This window comes from Phyllostomus hastatus, unplaced genomic scaffold, assembly GCF_019186645.2.
Source record: "Phyllostomus hastatus isolate PE091 unplaced genomic scaffold, TTU_PhHast_1.1 phas_scaffold_78, whole genome shotgun sequence".
In the NCBI taxonomy this organism is placed as follows: Eukaryota; Metazoa; Chordata; class Mammalia; order Chiroptera; family Phyllostomidae; genus Phyllostomus; species Phyllostomus hastatus.
In genome coordinates, this window is record NW_025334041.1 from 21,302,061 (window position 1) to 21,322,196 (window position 20,136).

A 20,136-nucleotide genomic window follows, 5' to 3' on the forward strand; every position below is an offset into this window, starting at 1 on the left:
CCAGCCACTCAGTACTACCTTATGTCATATGCAGGCACATGCATGCACACACACACACACCACTAGGAGACTGGAAAAAGCATTGGCTGAGTTTCTGAACATAGGATTGAAGCTACTTAGGTAGGAGTACTTTAGCAAATATTTTTATTCTGGCTGCCCATCATTTATCTGTATCACAATGCTTATTATTTTCTTTCTCATAGTTATAAATAATGCGATTATACATTTTAAAAGCCTCTAATAAGGATTAATACAGGCTAAATATACAATCATTACTAATGCTGTAAAGATTCTTACTATTTGTGAGAATGTAATGCACTTGATCCATAAAAGTCCTACTATTTATACTTGATATCAATATAAAAATATATTAACAGCATTATTGGCATATAATTTAGAACCTAATTCATTCATTTTAAGTAAACCTTTTATTTTTAATAAATCTATCCAATTTAGAGCATTTTTATCATTAAAACAAGAATTTTTATGCTTATTTATAGTAAATTCTGGTTCCTTTTCCCAGCTCGAAGTAATAACCGTTCTTTCTTCCTCTAAGATTTGCCTTATATGGATATTTTATACAGAAAAATATATAGTGTATTGACTTTGACATATGGAATCTTTCGCTTTATATTTCTGAGGTTTGCCAATATGAATTCCTTTTTATTGCTGAGCACTATCCCATTGAATAGATATGTCACATATGGTTTATCCACTTACCAGTTGATGAGTATTTAAAATGTTTCCACTCTGGATATTATGAATAATGCCACTATTTGAGTCCTTTCAGTGAATGCTTTGTTTGGGTTATTATACTTTTTTAAGTCCAGCATTTTCTTTTGACTTTTTAAATAATGTCTCTATCTTTAGGGTATATTTTCTATTTGAGGAGTCATTGTTATGCTTTCCTTTATTTTTAAACTTGGGTTACTTTAGTTCTTTTGGTCTTTGTCTGGCAAGTCCAGTACCTGGAGACCATCAGAGATTTGGTAGCATCTGCAATCCTTCAGTGACATTGTTTGTTCTTTCCAAAGGTCATGCCACACTTCGCTGTTCCTCTGCATGTCTGACAATTATTTTTGGAAACTAGAGGTTTTATGTTCTATGAGGTATCATGCAACTCTGGATTGGGATCCTCCCATTGAGGCTGTAGTTGTTCCTGTGTTTGTATTGTGTCTTGCTTGCACTACTCACCTAGAACCTTTTCTTCCTTGTGATGTATGGATGTAGATGCCTCATTTGTGTGTGTTCTGTTGTTGTTTAATTTTTGTTTTTATGTTAATCCTGGCTTCCTAGGGATCAGCCCTGTTTATGCATGATTGACCAGGTGTCTGCAAACCTAGAGCCAGTAAGTCTTTGTCACTTGGCCCTTGGATCTGTGTGGTCATTGGGAAGCACATACAATCTTCAGACAGTTATTGACCCGATTCAGTTTCTAACATCTGCGGGCCCTTCTTTCGTCTCTTCTGTTCATTTGCAAGTCCTCTTATTTAGTCAAAGATATGTAAATAACAAGGGCCCTCTTTCATCTTTCCTGAACATTTATGCTGCTATACATGCATATGGTCTTTTATATAACCAAGGATATGAGGAAATTTATCAAAGCCTGTTACGGCTGTCTCATTCTAAGATCTCCTACTAAATTTCTGGCTAGTTGGCTGGTTAATTGCTTGCACTAATCAGTTTTGTAAACACAGGTGAGCTCTGACATTAATCTTCCTTGTTCATTTTCTGCAGGGATCATTACTGTTTTAGATCACTCTCTGGGTCATATGGAATGTTTTTTGCTCCCCCTCTAAATCAAGTCAATTTCACTGAGTAATTTATTATATGACTTCAGTTAATTTCCAAATTTCTGTTATGATCCTCAAAATCAGATTAAGTTCTCCCTCGCCACAAGAGGTATTTGGCAATATGTAGAAGTCACACATTTGATTATCATACAAAGAGGGGATCACTACTGGCAATTAATGAGTAGAGGGTAGGGAGCTACTAAATAATTCTTGTTCATGGAATAAGCCCCCAGCACATGAGAAAGAATTATACAGCTCAAGATGTCAATAGTGCTGAGGCTGGGAATCCCTGACATCAATGGACAGATATTAAATGGAAAAGTCAACATACTGAAAAAGAGAAACAGCAAAACCCCAAAGAAATGTGAAGAAAAGCTATAATAAAAATAAAACAGGAAATACAGGAAAGAATAGCAACAAAATTGAGAATGGCAGTGACACCAAAAACTGGCTTACTGAAAAGAGTTAATCCGATGTTTTACAAAATTAATTTTATAAAAATATTGCACAGAGAATTGCAAATAAATGATAAACAGTGAAAAACAAAAACCCCATAAACATAAAAAAGTAATATCTTAACTAAAAACATATGAGGACTAAATGTGGAAGTGTAGCAAAGCTGAGAAATATAAAATGAACTTAGATATTCAATACTACTCAATCATATCAATAATAAGAAATTTATTTAAAAAACAAAAATTAAAAGTATATAGGAAAAATAAAACAATGTACAAGACCTACATATAGGAAATGTTAAAATTTTCTACAGAGACATAAAATATTAGAATAGATGGAGACATTTTCTAATTTTAAGTGGGATAGTTTACTACAATATGCAAATTAATTTATACACTTAATCTATAATTAATCAAGATTAGAGATGACTTTTGTGACAAACTGGAAAAACCTACTCCAAAAAATATATACTAAAATAGATCAGTTGATTTTATGAAAGGAAAAGAAGGAAAATCATTTTACCAAATTAGAATGCTACCAGTGGAGAAGGAGGGAGACACATATTGAAAGGACCCATGGACAAAGGCAATGGAGGTGGGAGGATCAAAAGTGGGAGATGGGGGTGGGTAGGGCAGGGGAGAGTAATGGTGGGAAAATGAGACAAATGTGATTGAATAATAAAAAAAAAAAGAAAGAAACTCAGTATAGGAGTAACCTGGGAAGTAGGGGTATTAAGAGAGAAGAGCATATATCTCTGAAATTGTCACCTGTGTCTCAGCCACAAAGGTTCAACACTAAAGGGCACAATCAGAGTGACAGATTTGACAGAAATTCCAAGCTTTGTCTGTCACTCAGCAAGGCTATCTTCAAATCAGCGACTTATCTTTCTTTGCCATGCTCAGTGAATCCAAAAAACAATGAAATAAAATGAATCATCTCTATCAAAATATTTCTGGATATATAAGAAGTAGTGGAGTTGGGGCACTGAAAGAACGAGAACATTTCAACTTTTTGCTGTCAGCAGCATGAGAAAGCTTAACATGGCACATAGATTGCACCCGAAGTGATCTCTAGGAACCCATTACCACCTTCTTAAAATATATTCTCAAAGTTTGATGCTATCAGTAGAGTTTTTATTATTTCAACTATTGCCCTTCCCATATTTGTGGCCCCACCCTCCTCTAGATACATAGAAGCCCCTCTATTCACAATCAGGTGACAAAAAGAGAGTGGAATATTAGGGTGTGTTTTTTTTAAATAAGTGAACATATAGGCTATTGGTCATATCTTAATCAATTGGCTGGGAAAGGAATTCTATCTTCCCAGGAAGGAAAGAAAAATTGGTAAATAACTAGCAAGTTTTTGATAACTCCTTCTTTATAATACTTTTTTTTTCAATTTTAGTCACAAGTAGAAATGATCCTGGAATCACAATTAACTCTGCAAATAGATTCTCTTATCCAGTGGCAGTCCTTCAGTAAAAGTGTATTTACTGAGCAGCTGCCGTGTACGGCACACAGTGTTTGAGGCCCGTGAGGGAACAGTGTAGGAGAAGCCTGTGTGGTCACTCAGTCTGCATTATAGTGAGGTGAGAGAATTGTCAAAAGTGCCTGAACAGCAGGACCTTAGAAATTAATTTTATAGACTGCTGTGTGTTGCCTTTCATTCTGATTTTGAACTTTAAAATAGCTATAATCTCAAAAATCCCAGGAAGAAAACTGTCTAGCCACTGCATCACCATCACATATACCACTACATTTTTCTTAATATTTGATTGATTCGGACCCCGGCTCGTGGGGTCTGCCACATTGTGGCTGAGATATGAGAAGTTCACACAAGACTACTGAGTCCTGTGGAGGAAAAGGGACAGCATGGCTTTACTCTCAAGAGGAGAAAAAGCCTTGGCCCTTGCTTCGATGAGGTTTTATTGTCTTTCTGGACACATTGTATGGTCCTCATTTAGTATGCACAGGTTTGCTTTAGGTGGTTACCTTTTACAGAAAACAAAGCACAGGATGCTGCTAATCACATCACAGAAGAAGGATATCTGCAAATGCAAAGGGAAAAGTGGTTGAACCATTTACACTCATCACTGGAAGGTTTAGCATGGATTTTAGGAAGTTACTTTGCAGTAAATGTTTGTTGCCTCAATTCAGGGTGAGGGAGTTTTAGCAAAAGCAAGTCTCAAAGTGGCCTAGATACATTGCAGGCCCGATTCCCCATGGGAGAACCTATCCATGTGCATGGGTCCTGTGCATTGGACCTTGCTTTCCACTGGGAGTTGGGCCCATGCCACACAGAATGGTCTCCTACAGTTGATTATTCATTCATTTAATAAACAAAAAAAAACTGAACTCTTTGAGGAGATACCTTTTTATTAGAACTTGGAGTTTTGTGGGAGAGAAGCATTAACAACAGGCACAAATACAAATTTTTTGAAAATTATGATAAACTATGTGAGAGAAAAGAAAAGTTACCATGAGCTAGAATAAGAAACAACAGCTTTAGTTCTCGTAGTCAGGAATGGCCCATGTAAAGAAGATGCATTTAAGAAAAACATCCAGGAAATACACATAAGTGAGCTGGATGCAAAAGGGATGGAGAGAACATACCCAGCAGGTACAAGGCTCGAGGTGGAAAAAAGCTTGGCGTGTTCAAAGACTTGCTGGGTCAGTGTGTGGAACATAAAGAGAGAAGGTGGGAGCGAATGACAAAAAGGCAGATGTTCAGGTGGCTGCTGCCATGTCTTAAAGAGTCTGGGAAGCCAAGGTGTGGTGCTTGTTTTCTAAGAGGCAATTGACTGAATCAGTGATTATAGTGAAGAAATGCAGTAGTCCAATTTATGTGTAGTAGGAGCCCTTCTATTAGATGTGATAGTTGGACATTAATTGAAGATAAAACATCTGTCATAATATATCATGCATACAACTTTGACTATTTTATTTTATCTTAAAACCTATAACTAAAACGGAATTGGCCAACCTTTGCATTTAGGCCCAGCTAATACCATTTCTAGGCATGTGGGTCACTGACTAGGCTTCTACAAAGTCTAGTGTAAATCACGTTTTATAATAAGCCATCTCTGATTTCCATTTTTAGGTTCTTTTAAGTGGAATAAAAGCTCAAAAGAAACTTGTAAACAACCCAAGTATAAAATTCTTTTTTACAATACTTTAAAAAATACTTTTATGATCTCCATTCCATTTAATTCTATAACAAAAAATATGTAATTCTATAGCAGATTCTATAGTATTTCTATAGCAAATTCTAAATACAGCATTTATATTAAATATTCTCAAATATTATTTATTTACATATAACACAAAGACTATTTTTGCAATAATAGTTCTCCATTTATATATGCAATTAAGTTATGTAACTATAATATCGACTAAAAGCTGTCTAAACAGTGTGCGAAACAATACAAATGATTCTAGGTAAGTGTAAACCTCAAAACGTGGAAATACAAATGTGCAGGTTGACTACACAACAGTAGTTGAGAGGTGCTGGACCTGTTTCAAGGCTGCTTCAGTATCCACAGTCTGGACATCAGCAGACCTCCTGCAAGGGTAGGATGAGCATGTCTCCCTCTGGGCCTTAGCAGGTAGGACCACTCCCAGACCGTTGCTAAGGCAGACGGGAGCCAGATTACAGGGCCCCGTCGAAAGCCACAGTTGGAATGCACCTGAAGCAGCTCTCACCTCCTCCAGGCTTCAGTGACTGCCTTTGGTAGAACTCTGAGGTTCTCTCAGAATGTTTCTGTAGATGTGCCCATTCTACGCCCTTGGTTTCCTTTTGCGGGGTGGGGGAGGTGTTTGTGTAGGGAAGGGAGTATGGAGAAGTAATTGTTCAGACTGTATTCCTTCTCTAGATCCTGCAAAGCCAGGCTGGGTGTTGATCCTCTCCTGAGTGTTTTGCCCAGGCAGTGCCTGAAATGCTTAAATTTGTGTGCCTACCTCCAACCCTGCAGAGGTGAGCCTGCGGCTGCACGAGTGCACAAGCTGTCAGCCAAGGGTTTTGTGCCTACTCAGGAGGGAATGCACAATGGCACGCACAGGGGCATGTAGCAGGAGCCTGCTGTGATGGGGGACCTCTTGGGCCAGTTGGGTCAGGGTCCTAGTTGAGGCGTCCCAAGCAGCTTGTCGGTGGCCCTCCTGATGCAGTCGGTGGCATGGTATGTAGGATGCACCCCCTTTCATAGAGTACCAAACCTTTAGGGCTGAGAGTCCCTGCCTCACCCAGCTGCTCCCAGTCTCTCCTGAACCTTTCAGCTGTTTGGAAGCCACCCACAGTATTCTCGCCGAGATTAGAAAGAAAGTGCCTCTTTGGCACGTCCTGCAAGGCTTGAGAAGCTAATACCGTACTCAATATACTCTCATTCCCTTGCGTTGCAGAAATCTCTGGCTGAAAGGGTCTCTTGGCACTGAGCTGTGCCACCTTGGGGAAGGGGTGCTGCATGCAGAATGAAAGTGACCTCTTACCCTCTTCAGTGGTTTCCTCGGATATTTTTTGTTGCTCCTACCATACGCTGGGACTTCTCTGCTGGACTCTGTCTCCCATAAAGATACTGTCATGGGTGAGTGGTTGTCAAAACCCATGTTCTGTTGACAGGGATTATGGCTGAAAACTCCGATTCCATCATCTTGCTGACATCACTTTCCAAGAATATTTTATAACAGAAATAAATACACAGGTTGTAAGTTTGAAGATATAACCACAGCTTTGGAAAATATTTAAATAATTATGAGTTCATCATTTACATCATTATGCTAATAAACTTTATCATGTAGAATAAATGGAATATGTTTTTATTCAAATATATATATCTGAAATTTGCCCAAGAGAAAGCTTGTAGTTCTCAAACTTATGCCATGTGTCACAATTACCTGAAGGTCTTGTTAAACAGCAGATTGGTGATGCTCATAGCCAAGCTTTCTACTTCTGTAGTTTGAGACGGAAGCTAAAGATTTAGCATCCCAACAGGCTCCCAGGTGATCCCAGCATTGCTGTTACAGAATGACAGTTTGAGAAACCATATTCTTAGCATATAGCCAAAGAAGAAAAAGTAAATTATGGGAATAGAACTACTAAAATGGTTGTCGCTGAAATTATTTTTATCAGCATAATTTTCATTTTAAAAATTATTACAGTATATAGATTAAAATGGAAGATTTTTCCATTCATTTTACATAGCTGGAAACCTCAGTAACAATACCTCATAAGCATAACCCAACAAAGAAAATACACATGTGAATGTAAATGAACAGGTGCAAGCAATAAAATTAGCAAGTAAATTCAAATAATATATCGTGAAACCTTGGTTCTTCAATGTCTTGGTTCTTGAATGATTCAGTTTTTTAACCAAGTTGTTCATAGAAAAGATGTCTTGGTTGTCTAACAAAATTTCTAGTCTCAATTCTCTGCCCTACAACCAACCCTTCTGTACTGATACTTGTCTGATCAGTAACACGGCTCTCAGGCAGCGAAGGAGACTGGTTTTCAAACACATGGCTTCTTGAACAGTTCACCAGAACAAACTAAGTTCAAGAACTGAGGTTTCACTGCATTTAAGGACTCAAATCTATCAACAAAATAGAGTATATTTTAAGAACACCAAAATGGGTCAATATTAGCATAATCCTTTGATTTAAAGAAAAAAATAGGTTTTCCATTTTTATAATTAAAAAATTAAAAATACGTAAAACATTTGAAATATCAAATCAGTGGTTAACATCAGAATAATACTGGCATACTAGAGACATTTCAAATAAAATGAGGATACAGGGGTTTTCATATCACTACCTCCATTAATACTTTTAAAAGAGTGAGGTAATTTAAAAATAAAAATTTTAATAAGTCATATAAACATTTAAATGCTATAAGATTATTATATGAAAGTGATATGATCACATATAAACTAAAAATAGAACTATTAAATCAACATATAATGGCAAATATGGCCCTGTCACTTTTAATTTTAATTTATAAAATTACCAGTTAAATGTTGACATGAATATAATTTAGTTAACAATATCAGAAAACTATAAATACCAAGGTTTATGTTTAATAAAAATACACTCAGAGCCTATATGGATGAAATAAAATTTTGTGCAATGTTATAAGATATGAGTAAGTCATTTCATGTTTCTATATTGATTATTTAATAGTATTAAAAGAACAAGTCTCCTCAAATTAATTTGTACATTTAGCCCATTTCTATTGAGAATTTTAATAGAATTACTGGTAGTTGTTTTGATAAATGCTAATTTACATTTGAACAAACATGCCTTTATAATTTTTTGAAGTAAGTAACATCCTATAATGGTCAATTCCCTTGCCATGTACAAAATGCTACCATGTCATGGTAACTAAAATATGGTGGCACAAAAATAGATTGATAGACCTGATGATAAAATTAGACCAAAAGGTACTGCCAGCAAATTTAACATTTGCTAGATTTTAAAAACATTGGGTGAGGACAAAGTACATGATAAATTAGGTGACAGAATTGGTTACTTGTTTGAATAAAAATTTATATTTTCATTCACCCATTTGAAAATAGATTAAAATGCAAAATGAAGTAATCCAATTATAAGACATTAGAAAAAATGTAGAAATGTGTTGCTTAGGTAAGGGAAACCTGTCAGGGGCAAACAGGAAACCTAGAACCCATAAAGAAAAATAAGATTTTAATTACTTTCCACAGTCTTTAATTTTTTAAAAAACTATGTTCAAACTCTAACAGTTAAAAGTCAATGAAGACATTTTCAATACAAATAATGGAGTTAATAAACTAAAATATGGAATTCTTAATAATAAATAATCATCTGATAGAAAAATAAACTAAGACTATGAGAAAGGATCATAGTGAAAAGCCCAATGAAAAGACTTCTCATGTTATTAATTTACAAGGAAATGCAAAATTGTACAATGGGGCATCACCGTTTACTTTTTATTAAAAAATAAAAAGACTGATATTATCTAATGTCAATCAGTTTATACAAAAATTAATAATCGTGTGATGGACCCATAAATTAAGATATTCTTTTGGAGAATAATTGGATGGTATCTGTTAAAGTTTAAAATGGGAATTCCCTTTGAGCCATCTGTCTCATTTCTAAGAATCCATTCTACATAAATAAATAATATAGAAGCCTAAGCTGCACCAACTATATTTAATTACATACAGTTGGGAACAACCTAAATGTTTAGCAATTTGAAAATGATGTACAGTGAGGAAAGAGTTTCTAATACTATAATGTGAAATCACAAAGACAAATTATCCATAAGTAATACCTTTTTCTCCTTTGCGTGTGTGAGAGAGAGAAACAGGGACAGGGGAAGGGGGGGAGAGAGAGGGGATGTGAAGGGAATGAAGATAACGTGGAATCTGTCTCGAAGTTATGGGGGTTGAGTTCTGGAATTCCAAACCCCTTACAATACCTACCCCTAGTGCTTAATAAATGTTAGGATGATAATGGTGATAAAATACAATGGTTTCATATAGTTCTGTCTCTAAGAACACATAGAAGAGTCAGAAAATATATATACCAAAATGCTAACAATATTAACTTACAATGTGCAGGAGTATGGAAAGGGAAATGAAACTCCCTTAATGTAATACAAAAAAGTTGTATGATCATGGATAATCTTTTAAAAATTCACAGGATTATTCAACTGTGTTTGAATACATTGAAACTTACTACTATGATGCTTAAATTCTCATTTAAATATTAAATGCTATATCCCTTCCTCTTATAAAATTGTTTTAATAATAAATTGAGAGATGATGTAGTATTATTGGCTTAGATCACATTTTAAGTGGATAGGCTATAATAATCTGTAGTTGCTGTTCTGTTGATTTTCTGTTTTATATATTCTTGTGTTTTCCTTTTATTCATTTATATAACAATTTTATTTTGTTTTGTTGAGTGTCCATTATGTGTTGGACACTCTTCTAAACAATTGGAATCAGTACTGAGCAATATAGACAGATAAAACTTCAGTTCTTAAGCGACATTTTCATGGGGGCAAGACATTAAAAATCAAGTGAATTTTAAGTCATGATAAATATTCTGAAGGGAAAATTGTATGTAGGGGCAAGTAGTCTTCCCTTCTTCATGGTTTTGCTTTCCACAGTTGGAGTTTGAAATCACATTTGAAATCAAATGTGATTTCAAAATGTTAAAGGAGAAATGTCGGGAAGAAACAATCGTAAGTTTAACAATGAGCACTTTTCTGAGTAGAGTAATAAAATCTCACACCTTTCCACCTGGGATGTGCATCACCCCTTTGTGCAATGGATCCACCACCCACCTGCTAGGCATTTGGTAGCTGTCTGGGTTATCAGGTCGACTGTTCCAGTACTGCAGTGCTTTAGTCCAAGTAACTTTTATTTTACTTAACGGTGCCCCCAAAGTAAAAGAGGAGTTATGAGGCCGTAAGTGTATGTGTATGCATGAAAAAAAACTGTGTGTATATGCATTGTTCACTATTATCCATGGTTTCAGGCATCCATGGAGGGTCTTGGAACATGTTTCCCATGGCTATATTCTCCATAGTACTGTGGTCACAAGTACTATGAAAGTGACTGAAAGTATGGATAACGTATAGGGCCTTTATTTTTCACTGCTGGTTGGGAAATATTTTTTTTCTATTCTACATTATTTGATACATTTTGTGTTATGAAGTCATCTGTACTGAGCTGCCAATACCACAACCCATGGTAAATTTTTCTATTTCATGTGTGGTTCTTTCCATTTACTTCTTAAAACACTTGCTCTTTGTGTGTGTGTATCTCCGCTTTGGGACGTAGGCTTTATGTATCCTCAACTCAGATTTCTGGTCTTGGAAAGCTGTCACTTTCCAAAATCATAACAATACTGATCCAGCTATGTCATGTTTTTGTCCTTGTGGCTCTGAGCTGAAGAGTCAGTTTCTGGATGAAATGCTGATAGGAAGCCCACACATTGGGCAAAATAGAATCCATGTCCATGATAGCTCCCTGTTCAAAACCTTTCACTTTTTCTAACAGCACAAAAAGAAGAAAGTTTACATGCTCAATATGCAAAAGGTATAGTTCAAATTAATGACAGCTGTCTCACACACAGGGAAATCCTGCCCCTTTAAGCATTAATTATTTTTCTTTCCTGTGACGTATTCACTGAAGTAACACGTGCCCTAGTACATTACTGAGAGTCTTTCATACATCAGGGGAGGAGGGGAGTGTTGATACACAGAGCTCTTCCTAGTGCAGGATCCAGTTAAACAAGTCAGCAAAATATCTTTTTATTGGCCTTTTACTAATATTTATAAATAGAATTGTTGGATAACGTCTTTAACTTTTTCTTGTCATTTATGCTATACTTCTATTAGTATAAAAATCTAAAAAACTGAGTTATTGTGGTTGGTTATTACCCTCATGCTGATTAGTATTTTAGTCTCAAAGGAGTTTGTTTACTAAGTCATTCCTTATTGAGTGCCGCTTCTAACTCCTGGGATTGGTATTCTGGTGGATGGAAGGATGAACACTGTGCCAAAAAGTACTGTGAATTCCAGCCTGTTGGAGCTGAAACAGTGCACACCTGCATCTTTTCCTGAATGTGGTTGGAAGAGGTACAAATAAGTAATGATTCAGGGAATTAATTTATTTCCTTTTATACTGTTAGCATACTTATTTTTTATTATAAAATTGTTATAAGTAATTGTACAGTATATAGCAAGTTATTGTAAAGAGTATGTAGCTCTATAAGAATAGATATAAAGGATTTTTAGGGCATATGCCAGCAACTAACTTAGTGTTGTATAATTGGGCATCAGAGTATAAAAAGCAAATACAAAAGCATCTCTATTACCTTTCAGTTTAAATTGTTGGAAAAAAAATGTAAGACTATTTTAGAGGCAAATTGTAGTAACAATAATAGTGTGACTTAGTGTTTCAACCATAATGAATGTTAAAATAATGAAAGATTTAAGCAAACCCTTTTTATACTAAGTGTAAGAGTTATCTTTGCAACTGAGAGTATGCATAATTATGCATAATTAACACCTATGAATTATCTCCTCCACTGCTAGGTCTTTGAGGCTGAATCTGAAAATCCCATGGATTATATTCATGGAAATGCTTCCACCAACATAAATTATGTTGGGCTTGCTGACATCAAATGATATGCAGCCACAGAATAGTGCTCATGTAAGACCATCTTAGCCCAATTCTGTTTTCTCTACCCAGAGTATTGATTTTGTAGCAGCTGTTAATCATCCCAGTAAGTTCCAATTTGGACACTCTTCAACACAGAAGTAAGCACTGTGAACAGAAACAAGCAAGGGAATAAGAATTTCAAAGGCTTCTGGAAAGGTCCTCCAGTTTTTATAGAACATATCCAGAAACAAATTAGTATCACACACTGTGTAAAAAGTGAAAGCCAATATGAAAATGAAAACCTCATTCGTGCTAGTATTTCTGAAATTGGACCTGGGCCTTGCTCACTGTAGCGTGACTCTCCAAGTCTGGAAGAGCTCTGACACAGACAAGTGGACTTTTAGGGCACCGTATATATTACTGCCCAAATGGCCCATCAAATAGATATTTGCATGGTTACAATTTAATATCCAGCCTTAGTCAGTCACTGAGAGCCTCTTATTCCACCAGTGTAGGAAAAATATGACTACTTAATTCTCATAACTATCAATTTCAAGTTAGTGAAATAATTACTGGTAAGAATTCCTTCAGTCATCACCCCTCTCCTACTTTACACATTTTCCTATGCCTTTACTAAAAATACAAAGAAAATATCTTAACTAGAAATTTAGTTATGACCCCAGACTGATTAAGAATGTAGAATTTTGTTTTTGGTTTGGCCGTTTAAGCCAAAAAAATTGGGCTCTTAACATCATCAAAATCTCATTTTCTCTGGTTTGTCTACTTCATCTGTTTATTATAAGTATTATACAAATTTAAGCTACCACATTTTTATTACTTAAGTTTATTTTGGCCAGATTCTATTGGTATAACTATAAATCTGTTGTTAAACTGACAACAATAACTTTTATGTGATTCTATATGAGGAACAGTGGTTATACATTTAAGAAATCGAAAAAGATAAAAAGGAAACCTAATTATCATCACAGAAAACTGCTTTTTAAAAAATTTATTCTTTATTATATTTTTTCATTACCATTTAGTCCCTTATACCCCATTCCCTGAGCAATTACCACACTGTTGTCCATGTCCATGAGTCCTTTTTTCTTTTTGCTCGGTCACTCCACTCCTAACCTCATCCCTTCCCTCCCCATCCCTGTCCAACTATTAAAATGTATTTTTATTTCTCATTTTATAACAAGGAGAAATATATAATGACATTAATACTACACTGGTATAATATGTCCTTGTAAAGTTGACTTCTTTTTGTTGGAAGATACCCTTTTAATAGAACATTTGCTTCTGAAATGGTTATCTCAAGAAAGATTTACATTTGAATAAATCACAAAAAATGATCACTAATCTCAAATACTTGACAATTTACCTCAAAGTTGATTTTACATACAAAATCTTATTACAAATTTAATTCAAATCATTTTGTTATAATTATATACTGTTTCTCTTTTATTGACAAGGTCACATTATACTCAAAAATCAGTTTTAGAAAAACGAGGAAGTGATTTATTCTTTACTAAATGATAAATAATTTATTTATTATGTATCAGAATATAATGGGTGTTTTTCAAAATAAATCCAAAATATAAAAACAAATAATGGTACAATAATTTAATTTCAGCACCCAATCTAAAACCCCAATTAGAGAAGTGTATCAGAAGGTTGAAACAAATTTTGTTCATATTTTGTTAAGAAGATTGCAAAAATGCTCTTTCATTAAGCAGCTGATTGTTTTATTTTTAGATTTTTTTCAACCAGAGAAATATTTCATTTAAAAAATATTCAGACTTAGATATAAATTTTCTTTTTTTGGAGGGGAATGCAGACTTAATTATTTTTTAGCTATTTTTCTACATTTTCTGTATCACCCAAGGAACAGAGTTTTAATTATTGACAAACAATTTTGATGTCTGAAGAAAAACAGTAAGTCATAATATTTCAAAATCTACAAAACATTTGGGAAAAGAAGAAAATGGGAAAATACCTGTACTTTAATGAGGGATGTCTTTATTCCTAAGTCATTTAGAAGTCTCACGCAGTTATTTTTAGTTGTCACCACTGCATCATCCATTCGCTGAAGGAATGCAAACTGGTTCTGCTCTCTGTACTCTCTCCCACACCACTTTTATAAAATGTCTCTGGCTATTTTCACCCTCGATGTCCACATGTACAAGTCCAATAGCAGTGTCTTTCTCAATATTTTGCTGCACTTAACCTTCATGTGCTTTTTTCCCCCCTTGAAATTCGTTTCTTGCTTTCTTGGGCCTCCCTAAACCCATACCTTCTCGAGTGTTACAATTCTTCTCTGTCTGCCTTGCTGGATCTGTGTCACTTTTAATGGTCTTTGATTAACAAGTTAATCTGCCTTTTCATTGCTGATGATCATCCTCTGAATTGTTTTTCTCTTCTGTTCTTTCCTCTTCATGTCTACCTAGGTTATTTCATTTCTTCTCAAGGCTCAATCATTGTGCAGATGAGAGCAGTCTCTATTTCACCCATCTTAGAGCTCTTCTTGTAGTTTTATGAACCCCCACAAGTAATCCATTAATTCTATTGATTCTCCCTGATTATTCTCCAAATATTTTGTATTTTTCCTAGCCCTTACCAGCTCAGGCTCTCATCCCCTCTTGTTTTTACTATCCCGATATCTTCCGTTGCTCTTTTTGTTGCTTAGATCCATGCTTCAACTAGCCAGCCATGCCTTTAGTGGCTGCTGTTGCAAACAGCCTCACCTCCATTGGGGGAATTGCCTCTAGTTTCCAAAATGTTTTTTCTTGGTTCTGTTGCCTTTGCTCATGTCATCAAGCCTGTCGGGATGGATCTGACCACTCTCCTCCCTCTCCTATAATATCCCCAAATACACTCTCTCTTTTCTCATTTGTAAGTAATAAGGTTAGCTCCTATCCATTTTTGAAACATTAGGTCAAAGCTCTTCTTCCCTCAAATGTCTTTCCTGAGTGACAAGTTTGGGTCTTCCACTCCTTTTTGGTATTGCATGTTATTTTTCACATATCTTTAACATTAATTGAATTCTCATGTTGTTTCACAGCCATCTTTTTTCTCTCTCTCTCTCTCCTCCTGGAATGTGAGCTCCTTGAGATCGGGAGTGTAAGTTATTCAAGCATACTTCCTTTTTGCACATACATTAGCATAGAGAAATTTTCAGGATATACTAAATAATCAGTTAGCAATAAATGAATAAGCATTCTACTCTATTTCAGGCTACAGCAGAACTCTTTGTTTCTTTCTCTTGCTCATATTTAAGAACATTCTCATTGTTAGAGGAAAGCAAATAGTATAAAATTCCCATCAGAATTTAAACAAAACTGTGTGCATGTGTGTGTACATATATGTGTGTATATATAATTCTTTTGAGTATTTCTAACAATGTTAGATAATGAAATTATTAAAAAACTGTCTAATGTGAACAAAGGAATTGATAATGTGAAACACATTTTTTCCATACATTTATTTCAAACATGATATCTCCAAATATATATATATATATTTCCTATATTATATATATATAATAATATAGGAAATAGGCCTTTGTCTGAATTGAATGATTTTAGCAGAATTTTGATTTCCTTACAGTCATTTAATTTTGGGGACATGAACTTTCCTAATGTTCCATAGCTAATTTAATCTTACCTGGGTTTAGCTGTCATATGTGTTTAATGGCTAAACTTGTAAAATGTATCACAGCTAAGGAATTTTTTTAACAGTAAAAAAAAAAAGCCCTACACTTTTGCCAAGAGCTATAATGCTGCAAGTGACAATGATAAATGAGAGTGTATTCCTGAAGATGTAATTAATCTGCAACAGGGTAGGAACAGCTCCTTAGGTAAATGAAACTGAATCAGCTATGTAGTCTGTAATTAACTTACTACCATAATAGTCCAAGTGTAATATTATTCATTATATATGTAAGTTATTATTTTCTCTATAGGAAAGTTGTAATTTGCTAAGTAATGATTAAGAATTCATGTTAATATTTTAGTCACATTACCATAATATAATTGTCACACATTTTATTTTATTCCATTTAACATTTCTGTTTGAAAAGCAAAAAGTAAAAGTGCATTATTTTCATTGAATGTACAGAAATGAATAATTTAATGAATAAAGTCTGGTTTTGTTGTGATTAGATTAGTTCTTACTGCACTTGGTGAAACAGGTTTATTTTCAATTGTTTCAGATTGTGGAGTTGTCTATGATAAATTTTAATGCAAAAAGAAGTGTAACATTCAATGCACATCAAATACCTCCTAGTAAGAAAAATTTTTTTTTAAAAATAGGGAAATGGATTTTTGATCTTTCAATCCCATAATCAGATTTTGCTGATTATGGGATTGAAAGATCCCATAATCAGCTGATCATTCCATTTTGAGCAGTGAATCTATAATAAGTTCAAGCATTCAGTGATCACTATAGGTATTAGTTAACTAGGAAAGAGCTTATTATATGCCAAATACGGTATTTTTCTATACAGGTTCAATAGTATTTTGGGGAAGTAGAAAAAGAAATGAGACTTGGTGCAGCAATAAATCATGTTTTGTTTCAAATTGTTTGGGATTCACTTGACCAAATACTCCATGTGTGTGAGTTTAAGCTAACATGGAAATGTACTGACTTCCATAACTAACCCGGGAGTGTAACAGCCTTAACACTGGGTGTAGAGGCTCACTGTCATCCTCAGTGCCATCATATTACCTGTTCCATCTCTTGGTTCAGTTGATCTTTGACTTCTTCTACAGCTGGGTCCAAGCAGTAGAGTTTGTATTTAGTTTTGCTCTCCACTTTTGCTTCTTCTTATCTCAGAATTGCCGCATCAACTGGGGGAAAAAAAAAAAAAAACTTGCTGCCTGAAATTCTAGACCCATAGTGGAAAGATGTAGTTTTAACTCATAGTTCCGGCAGTAAACCAAGGGATATTATTTGACTGCAAAAATTTGCACATGCACTTGGGATAGGACACATAACTTGTAGGGCCTCATGCAATGTGCAAATAAAAAACCTCTTGTTTAAAAGTTATTAGAAATGTCAAGACTGTAGTAGTAGAAAATGAACCAATTGAAAAGGACTCCTGAGGGTGGAGGCCTTTTGACTACACAAGTCCTGTGCCCCTGAAGCTAGCCGGCCTGGACTTATTCCTGAGGCGATTACTGTGCCCTGAGTTACTCTTATAGCACAGAATGGTAATGTGGATTGAGAAGAGTTTATTTCTACTTGAGTCACATGGAATAAGTTTCCTGTTGTAAAGAGAGATTCTATTATGAGAGGGAAGAAAGAGTGCTTGACAGGCAAAGCAAAAAATTAAAAGTTGCCTATCAGACAGAGGTCATTTAAAAAGTTGGGAAGTCACTTAAGAAATAAACTGAAAAATTAATTAAAGAAAAATGTAATTCAAATGGTTGGGTTCCACATATATGCAAGTAATTTTCCTTGTTGGTGTATTACTTACCATAATAAATGAGATTTCTTCTGAAGAAGCTTGCATTGTAGCTGAGATTTGAGAAACTATGAAAAATGTTATTTTTGACTTATTAATATTTTTACAGATATAATTACTAAATAAAAAGCAGAGTTATGTTAAATAAAAAGTAATTTGTATACATGCCAAGATAGCTAGTTTAGCAGATAAATGGACCCTCAAAATCTTAGGACTAAAAAACCCCCAAACAACCTGAAAGTTTTTTCTTGTTAATGTTACGTATCTGTCACTGTCCAGAAGAGACTGTATTACAGTTACACTCATTCAGAGACTCAGGCTGATGGAACCTCCCCATCTGGAACATTTTTTAATGTGGCAAGGAGTTGGGGATTTTAAAAACTTTTACCCAAAGTTGACACAAATCAGTTCTAAACATTTTAATACCGATGGGAGTTTGCATCCACAGACAACTCCAGGGAGGAAGGAAAGCTCATTTTTACCAAATGCCCATTAGGAAAACCACCGTACTGGGGGATGTGTGCAATGGTTGTCAAAATCTCTCTCTTGGTTAGAACATGTTCAGTTAAAGTTCAGTTCCACACCTAGGATATTCGCACTCCTGTCAAGTAAGTTAGCCCTATAGTCCCAGCCAACCACACCTGGAAAGGACAGTGTCCAGACTCTCTTCTTTACTCATTCATGTCTCTTCTGGAGGAGGTGATGAAAGTAGCACTCAGTTATGTATGTATCTTCCCTTGAGCTAGAGACCTAGACTTTAAAATAACAAAGTTTCTGCCTTCTTTTTCACCCGGTATATGATGATGGATTAAGAACAGGATGACCACAATACATACCCTTAGAAAGTAAAAGAATAGAAATTTCCCAGCTGACTCCATTTTGCTTTTAACCATTCTGAAATGCTACTGAGCTTATACTGTAAGGCAGTGGTCCCCAATCTTTTTGACAGCAGGGACCGGTTCACTCACCCTTCACTACTTGCCTGCTGCTCACCTCCTGCTGTGCAGCCAGGATGCTAACAAGCCAAGGACCAGTACCCATCCATGGCCCAGAGTTCGGGATTCTGTTGTAAGTGTTTCAGCTCTCGGAATGTGCAATGGAAGCTAATTAAGTTGTTTTTCTGCTTTACAGAGGCCTCGTTTTCCATCGTTTTCCATAGTTCCTTTGTTCTTGTCTTTTTATTATCCTCTTTGGCCATGTCTGATGCATTTGGTAATGTATCTTCTTTAAGAGATATTAAGTTTTCTCAGGGCATTTTCTGCTCATAGATCACTGGGATCACCTCAGGTCTTGTAGACTCATGACATTTAGTCCATGCTTTGGAAGATTATTTCAACTACTTAGTTGGCTTGTTAACTGTTTGATTCCAGCCAGCAACATGGTCCAATGCCTACATCTGCAATTTCCTTTAATCTAGAACAGTTTAATTATATTTTCTTCAGTGGGAGACACTGACCCTTAATTTTTCCCCCTGAACCATCTTTTGCAATTGAAAGAATTCACTCTTTGCCACACACATTAGCCTGACTTTTCCTCAATGCATCATAAACTTTCAGAGATTCCTCCAGTGGGCATGAAGGCCATAACCTGAGTCACATCCTTGCCCTGAGGCAGTTTAAGAAATTGAATGTTTTTAAGAATAGATATGACTTCACTTTTTTCCTTTTCACAAAAGTGGAGTTTTAATCTATATTTGTTCTCTATAGCTATCTCAATTTTCTCTGCACTAGATGGGATGTAGAGAAACTTCCTCTTCCAATCCTAATGAATTCTCTCTCTATATTATTTTATTTCTTATCACATACTCTCCAGTTCTTATCTGTGTTCAACCTCTTTCTTGTAATGCCACCAATGGTAGCCAATGCACATTATTTACTCTATTGTTCTCTAACAATTTTTATTGTATTTTCTCCATTACTATTTGTCACCCTTATACCCTCTTCTGCCTCCACCTGCTCCTTCCCCCTGCAATATGCTTACACTTTAACAAGTATTTTCTCTTGCAGCTCAAAATATTTAAGAGTACGATCCAGTTGTTTCACCATCGCACACTGTGGCTCATCACCTTTCCTGCCACCTCTGATTGCAGTTTCTTTACCATCCTAGGCCTAAGTGCTAAGCCAATATCTATGTTTTTTCTATTTTAAAATCATAACAACATTCTCTGGAATGTATCAACTTCCACAACAATATGATAAAAACATTACAAATCTTTCAAAGGCACTTTCATTTTTTATTCATGCTCTGTGTTGCCAGGAGTCTTTGATCCGTGTAATCCT

General features: G+C 35.3%; 1 protein-coding gene across 2 annotated transcripts in view; it reads left to right on the forward strand.

Annotated features, from left to right (window-relative positions):
- The window catches only part of DGKB (diacylglycerol kinase beta), a 597,575-nt gene that overhangs the window by 253,677 nt on the left and 323,762 nt on the right, over positions 1-20,136 (forward strand). The window lies entirely within an intron of this gene.